We start from the raw sequence: 8,273 nt of genomic DNA, 5'->3' as shown, positions 1-8,273 counted from the left end.
TGTTTTGTGAGGTGGAGGAGGACTTTGTGGATTGGTGTTGGACATATGGGTTAATATTGGACTTGTGGGCTTGGGCAGCACTGGATGGGATGTTTTCTTGATGCACCCTTAACCTTTATATAAAACTCACTCTTCTACTTGAGTTTCTGTGGATTTGTTTCTCTAAAGTCCCCAGACTAACCCACTCGTCTAGAAAGTGGGAAGGCTACCAGGCAAGCCTTGACCGTTGTTGACCGATGACTGGCGATATGTGTGGACGGGCTTCAGGAGGACACATACGTGGACAACACACGGTGGGCACATCATGGCTCCAGCTACCACCAGTATGCTGGGAGCCCCTATGCGTCGTTCCCCCATTTCAGCTGGCTCGAATTCTGTCTGTCCAGCTTTCAAATCTCAGTGTATCTCCCTCCTCTCTTTGCAATCATGTTCCATATGCTTACCTGCTGGTGAGCATTTCCGGGGGGTGGGCAGTTCAAGCCCGCAAGCTGAACCTCCTGACTTCTTCCACAACTGACTGTTCCTCCTGGCATCCGCCCCTGACCCGTCCCTCTTCCTGCACTCGCCATCTTGGGGCTAAGCTATTTTCCAGCGTCCTTAACAATCCTATTGTCCTCCCCCAACTCACTATCCCACAGGTCCCGAGGGAGAGACTCCTGAAGCTGCCCTGCGACCCATCCTTCTCTCTACCCCTCATTTCAGGCACTTGCCACGTCTCCGGTGGAACTTACCTGACAGGGTGCGTTTCAACCCCTTGTCACGGTCTACATGGCCCTCTGTGCCACTTCTACCCCATCTCTCCAGATCCATTTCACGTTTCTTCTCTGGCCGCCCCATTACTGCACCCAAGTCACCCCATGCTTGGCACCCAGCATATTGTTTCTTGCTTCTAGGCTCCTCCTTTATGCCTTTGCATTCGTCAATGCCACTGGCAGACAATGGTGACTCTTCAAAGTCCGCTCAAATGGTGTATTGCTTATGGAGTCTTCTTACTGCCCCAGCAGACTTGGAACTTGGGGCGGTCCATGAACTGGATCCCTATTACGGCCCTGGGCTTGTAGAGCATGTCTTCCTGCCCACACGTCTGGGGATGCTAGAGTCTAGGCTGTCCGAGGGACCGAAGGCAGCTGAGGGACTGAGAGGAGGGGCAGCGTGGAGCGAAGAACCCCACACGGAGGAAAGACCACAGAGATGCAAGGACTCAACTAGAGCTCCCGATCTCCTCCAAACGTATGGGGAGTTGGTTGATGCTGGTGGCAGCCTGGGTGTAGCTACTCAGGCAGGGGCCTGGGTGAGAAGGGACAGTGATGAGAGTGAGCCCCGGGGCAAGCAGAGGGAGCGAGTGAGACTCCCAGACAACTCCGATGTGATCTCAGAGAGGCAGGCCTACGGGGCAGGGCCTGGAAGAGGGCCCCGTGGATGTCCCTGGGAGTGTCTCCACCACCTACCGCTGCCCGTCAAAGATCTTTCCTACTAGTAGCTGAAATCTTGTCATTATAGAACCATTCATTTGAGGGAAACCTTGTGTATTCTGAACCCCCAAGACTAGTATTCCTGTTAGAGAGGGTGATGGAATGAAGCCTTTGCTGGTTAAAACTGTAGTTGGTTGAAGCCATACAAAGGTGCTCTGAGCAACGGGGAGGCGGGCATAGGGACACCAGCTTCGCTCTGATTGGCTCACCTGCCCTGTCTTAGGTATCCCTGATGGAAAGCCCTGGGCGGGCCTCTCCACCCACCAACACCTTTCCTATAGATGGGATGGATGAAAGAATGCATAAGTGGAGGCATTGGGGGCAAAGTTCAAGATATCCAGGGACCAGCTTCGCAGGAATCTACTGTGAAATAAACAACTCGGTTCTCCACTCACTTCACAGTTTTCCAAGAAGAGCTCACAGGGCTCTGAGAATCCTAGGAGAAGCCGAAAACCCGCCTCCCTCGGGGAAGGGTGGAGACGTTTGCCACCAAGTGCATTTATTCTCCTAAATCATGGTCTCCTCGTCCCCCATCCCCGCAACAATAGACGCTTCCTTTCTTCATACAACCTTTGGTGGAGAAGTGTCTGGGGTCTCTGATCACACTGGTGCCAGAGCCAGGCTGCGAGTACCCCACTCTGGTCCTGCAAAATTCAGCCCAAAAGGCGCGTGTGCAGGGCACTGGGGACACGTCTTCCCAGGGGCCTGACCCTGACTCAGCGGGGCTCCTCCCTTTCTCCAGCCTCGGGGCTGCTGAGGAGGGAGCGGAACTCCTTCTAGGCCCCTTCTGTCCTCAGCCGCCTCTCTGGCGGTGAGATTGATGGAGAGCTTGGGACCCTTGCGGGGACGCAGGTGATACCGCGCCCATCACCAGCAGGTGTCGCTGTCCAACGCCCCATCCTCCAGCCTTGTCTGCAGTCCGGAAATCAAGCCTTCCCCCCAAAGCCAGAAGCAATGCCCAGACCTGAGATGGGGGACAGTTGGATGGGGAGTTCACCCTATGTATGCTTCTTCATGGTCCTTACGTCCGTCTTTCATGACCTGGATGCTTATTGTGCACTTCCTATGTACCAGGGACTTCAACGGGGATTCAAAGGTGACCTGACAGTGCTGGCCTTCAGGTCTCTAAGTGGCTAAGAGAAGGGAATTTGCTCCTAAATCATTGCGGAGCATAAGGCAGAATGTGCTCAATGCCCCCGAACGAGGAGGATCCCACATACAGGAGAGTGGTCAGTTCCAGCTGGAAACCTGGGAGGGGTCCGCGGAGGGGGGGTTTAAGGTGAGCGCTTTCCGTGCTGAGCAAATACGGTGGGTGAGCAAGGTCTCCAAGGAGCACCTATGTCTCAGGGAATTTGTGATCAGGCTCAGTCAGAGACAAGTACAAGGAGTACTTCTGGAAGCCCCGCAAGGCGTGATGGTGCCAAATTCCGAAGAGCCTGCTTCTTAAATCAGACGCTGAGGCGCTGACAAGCGGAACACACAGGGCTTATTAAAGCAAGGCAGTGGCCTGACTTGGCTTTCAGTTCTCTGGGCAGAATGTCTACAGAGTGTTGAATTCTGATGGATTTATTTCATCATGGATACAGGACAAGGACAAAGAGGAGAATGGGGAGGCGGTGGGGGCCGCAGAAAGAAGCAAAAGGGAGGTTCATAATGGATAGAAGGGAAAGAAAGATGGAGAAGCAGGCGCGGGGGAATGAGCAGCGAGCAGCAGGGGAGGAGGGAAGGCCGGCCCTGTTCCCGGAGGGGGAGGCTCTCAGGGGCTGACGGCAGGGAGCTGTTGGGCTTTTCCAGGCCCGTGGCCTCTGGCTCCAGGCCTGGCTGACCGCAGAGGACAATGTGAGGCGGGTTTGTTTGGTGATGTGTTTTCTGCTGGCCCTGTTTGTTTGCTTTCCGTTTCTCTGGCATTGGGCATGTCTGGGGTGGAGGAGGAGGCGGTCGGGGCGTCCCCAGCCTTGACAATGGTCCCCAGCCAGACTTTGGGGCCGGTGGGATCCTTTGGTGGGGGCTTCTGGGCATTGGAGCTGGGTTTGTGATGTCCTTAGAAGGGGGTGGGGGGAGGTGTCTCGGTGTGGGTGCTCAGAGCCAAGGGTCAGCCCACGACCTGAGATGGTATGCTCCCTTTGTCCCTGTCTTTCCCCACCAGGGCAGGGAAGAATTAGTCCTTGAGGGCGCCCTGCCTGGGGAGCCTGTGGGGGCAGAGAGGAGCAGCTTCCAGCATTGCATAGGAGAGGGCAAGGGAGCCCCCCCCAAAGGGCCTGCTCCCCAGTCCTGCTGATGAGTCTGGCGCGATCCCCTGTCCCACAGCCTTGGAAGCCAATCTAACGAGCTCCATTAAAGTTAATGAAACGCAATGATCCTTCCATTTGCCCGCTTACAACTCTTTATGAGTTTGTCCCTCTCACAGAGGAGGCTGTTGGAGCTGCCAGGGCTTGGCCTTTGTCCCCCTAAATTTTATTGGCCCATTAACAAGCTCAGATGCTCTGGGCTGACCAGGAAGATCTGGGACCCTCATCCCAACAAGCCCCACCTTTAATTACAATTTAATCTAAAATCAACCTCTTGCTCCCCCACCTCCAAATGCCAGTTTTATCTGCAGGCTCAGCATGGACATGGGGAGAAGTCGAAAGGGATGAGCTCTTTCCCACCTCCTGTAGAATGAATCCCAGCCCATCCCACTGATGGGTGTACCAGGCGGTTTCAAATGGGAAAATTCCATAATTTTCTCATTTCATTTTTTCTGCAGATTTGTTGAAGCCCCTTCCTAGGTTCCCTAGCAAGAAGGGCTCCAATTCCTTTGGCTCAAGGGCTTCACCGTCCATTAAACTAGAAATACAGCGAACCCGGTTGGTCACGTGCAGTTTGTTCACAAGGTCTTGGATGGGCTTCAGGGAGCTCTGGGAATCTCCTGAATTGCGTACAAACTTTTACCCATGTATGCGCTTTTCCAGAGAGAGGGTTTTCATGGCTTTCTTTCAAGTTTCCTCGACCTGCGCCTTGCCCTACAGGCTTAAAAAGCTTCCCAGGCATTGAAGAAGAGCGCTCATGTCTAGGGGCACAGGAGACGCACGCTCTGGACTCCACCATTCTGCTTCGGTCAGCCCCACCCCTGAGGACCAACCTTCTCCTTCACCTTCCCCTCGGAGCCCTCCCCCCCCCACAGACCTCCCCATTGTCACCGCAGCTCAAGTATGTCTTCCCTAAATCCAAAAGCCAGCCTCCAGTTGTGGGTGGATGGGGTGGTTAGAGGAGAGCCCTTTAGCTCCATGCTGTTACATGCTGAGGCTGTCAATGATAGGTTTCCTGGCTGCTGTAAATACTCATCAACACCGTGGTAAGTAAGCACAGGGTGACACATGCCTTCTGTGCCCAGGTCCTCTCCTGCCCTGTGCAAGAGGTCAGGCGGGAGGAGAGCCCTGAGCTGGTGGCGGCCGGCACCAAGAGGCCTGGCTCTGACTGTCGGTGGTGGGAGAACATTCCGAGCTAGTCTGCTTCCCGGCCTCAGAAGGGTTCTCCCCTTTGGCCAGCCTGATCCTTGCTTTGGGTCATGACATTGTGTCTGGAACCCAAACCAATGGCCATTGTGCATCTGTCACACATCATGGTGACTCTGGGAGTGTCCCAGGAGGCATGTGTTCCACGGGGTTTTCAATGGTTTTTTTTTCTTTCAAAAAAATCCATTTTATTGGGGCCTTGTACAGCTCTCATCACAATCCATTCATCCATCCATTGTCAAGCACATTTGTATATATGTTGCCATCATCATTCTCAAAACATTTCCTTTCTACTTGAGCCCTTGGCATCGGCTCATTTCCCTCCCTCCCCCCTCCATCCCTCATGAACCCTTGATAATTTATAAATTATTATTATTATTTTCATGTCTTATACTGTCTGATGTCTCCCTTCACCTACTTTTCTATTGTCTGTCCCCTGGGGGGTGGGGCGTGTTATATGTTGATCATTGCTATTGGTTTTCCCTTTCTCCCCCCACCTTTCCCTTCCCCTCCTGGTATCACCACTCTCATTATTGGTCCTGAGGGGTTTATCTGTCCTGGATTCCCTGTGTTTCCAGCTTTATCTGTACCAGTGTACATGATCTGGTCTAGCCGGATTTGTTAGGTAGAATTGGGATTGTGATAGGGATGGGAGGAAGCATTTAAGAACTAGAGGATAGTTGTATGTTTCATCATTGCTACACCGCACCCTGACTGGCTCATCTCCTCCCTTCGATCCTTCTGTAAGGGAGTGTCCAGTTGCCTACAGATGGGCTTTGGGTCCCCACTCCGCACTCCCCCTCATTCACAATGATATGACTCTTGTTCTTTGATGGCTGGTACCTGATCCCTTTGACTCCTCGTGATCCCACAGGCTGGTGTGCTCCTTCCAGTGGGCTATGTTCAATGGCTGGTTTTTCACAAGGGCATCAGCGGACCTTTCTTCTGCCTTATCTCTGGGTGCACACAAGCTGCCCACCTTTCAGTTAGCGGCCAAGGGCGTTGAAAGCTCACATTGTCTCCCGGCGCTCCAGGAAAAGCCCAGGTGGCACAACAGTTGAGCACTTGACTGCTAACCAAATGGTTGGACGTTCAAACCCACGCAGCTGCTCTGTGGGAGAAAGACACGGCGACCTCTTCCCGTGCAGATTGTCACTGTCGTTGGGTTGAACTCACAGCCACCCTATGTGGACCTCAGAACGAAGCGCCGCCCAGTCCTGTGCCGCCCTCCCAACCGGTGCTGTGTGGGAGCCCACTGTTGCAGCCATTGCTCGACTGAATAGGATAGGTCCTTCTCCAGGGACCGGTCCCTCCTGATGGCATGTCCAAAGTACGTGAGGCGGAGTCTTACCATCTCTGCCTCTCAGGAGCCTCTGGCTAGGTTCCTCCCGAGGAAGAGGAAGAGACGCTCATTCTCTGGCAGTCTGTGGTCCCGTCTGGATTCTTTGCCGGCACCACGGTTCAGAGGCATCTGTTCTCCGGGCCTCCTCACGCCCTGCCCAGCTTTCGCGTGCGTCTGAGGCCCGTGAAGATGCCGGGGTCAGGTGCGCCTCAGACCTCAAAGTCAACGAGCAACTGAGCCAACCGAAGCGATTGCCGGCCGTTCTGATGCACGGCGACCACACGTGTGTCAGAGTAGAACTGCGCTCCATGAGGTTTTCAGGGACTGTGACCTTTTGTTAGGTCTCCTGACCTCTCCGGCAAGGAGTCTCAGGTGGATTCGAACCTCTTGCTTTTCCATTATTAGTGGAGCATTGGACTGTGCCACCCGGCAACATCAGAATGGCAGCCAGAGTCATGTGGAACAGACCGATGCCAATCCTACGGATAGTTGGGGCTGTTCACTCCATGTTGTGGGGGGCTGTCCCGTGCACTGTAGGGTGTTGAGCATCCAGTATCGCTGCCCTCCTGGTAACAATCACACAGGCCCTAGACATGGCCACGTGTCTCCTGGGAAAAACGAAACTGGGCGCCCACCCCCCCCACCTTCCTGCCCCCCTGAAAACCACTGGCATGAAATGGAATGCTGAGTCTCCTACATCCGGGTTAAAAACTTCTAATTGCTCCAATCATGACACCTAGCTGCTGGGCACAGCCTCTTAGACTCCATGTGGTTAACCTCTACCTCCCTCTGCAGCCCCGTCTTGTGCCACCCTGCTACCAACCCTTCGCCATGCAAACCTAGAGAAGCTGGACTCTCTGGTGGACAAGGTGGCTGAAGGGTAGGCACGGACAGACTTGGGATACGTTTGGGAAGATTGACTTTGTCTTGGGCGTTGACCTGTAGGCCTTTTCAGGCGCACACCTGACCGGCTGGAAGTATTTGACCTACTGAGCGGTTCACGTTTGCTTTTCCCATCTCCCGCACTTGAATGTAAACTCCACGGGAGCATGGACCACGCCTGGCTGGTTCACTCCCTATTGTATCCTCATCCCCTCCCCTAGAGCCTGGCACACAGGGAGCCCTCAAGACATACCTGTAGGAGGGGTGAATAATACAGCAGGAGGTCAGCCAGGGACTCGGGTGCTTCTGAAAAGTCACGGCAGGTTTCCTGGGCACGTTGAGGTGTACAGCTTGGACGGGAAGGTGGGGGGAACAGAAGGCAAAGCCTGCTCTGGAAGAGGGCTTGGGGGCTGGCCCAAGCCAAGGCACAGAGATGGGACCGTGCAAAGGCAAACGCAGGGGTCTTCATGTACCACCACTGACTCAAGGGATGGGCAGGCAGAAGGAAATTCTCATGGGGCACGGGGATACATCTGGATTGACTATGATTTTCAATCTCAGCAGATCTGAGAGGCGAGGGGCTTGAGCCCCCCCCAAATTGTGGCGAGAGGCAGGAAGGGAAGTCAGGAGGTTGGAGTCCACTGAAATGGAAATCAAACTAGGGAAGGTTTTGATCATTACGACTGGGCTCCGCTGAGCCTTTGATCAGTCAAATTATTCCTCCTCTGGTATCTGATGTTGGTGACCCCACTGCTCTGATCCCCTCGGACCCCTGGAACCAGCTCTGTGCCTGTTAGGGAAGCTGGGAAACTGACCAGATGCACAAGCCAAGTCAGGGAGCCCCAGGCCCCAAGTGGGAAGGCGCCATCTTCCCCCCTCTCGATGTGTGGCCTTCCTCAAGGCGTTGGACCGCAGTGGACCTCCGCGGCCCTCTTTCAGAAAACAGAACTAACAATACCTGCTTCGTTCCGAGAAGAAGCGAGGTCATGTTTGTGCAGCATTGGGAGCTCACTGGAGACAATGAGTGTATTCTTCCTAACAGTAACAATAATAATCATTACTGCAAATCTAACCAGTAAATAG

The sequence above is a fragment of the Echinops telfairi genome, unplaced genomic scaffold (genome assembly GCF_000313985.2).
Source record: "Echinops telfairi isolate 266 unplaced genomic scaffold, ASM31398v2 ScPeMD7_655;HRSCAF=1070, whole genome shotgun sequence".
Classification (NCBI taxonomy): Eukaryota; Metazoa; Chordata; class Mammalia; order Afrosoricida; family Tenrecidae; genus Echinops; species Echinops telfairi.
This window is presented reverse-complemented; position numbering follows the sequence as displayed.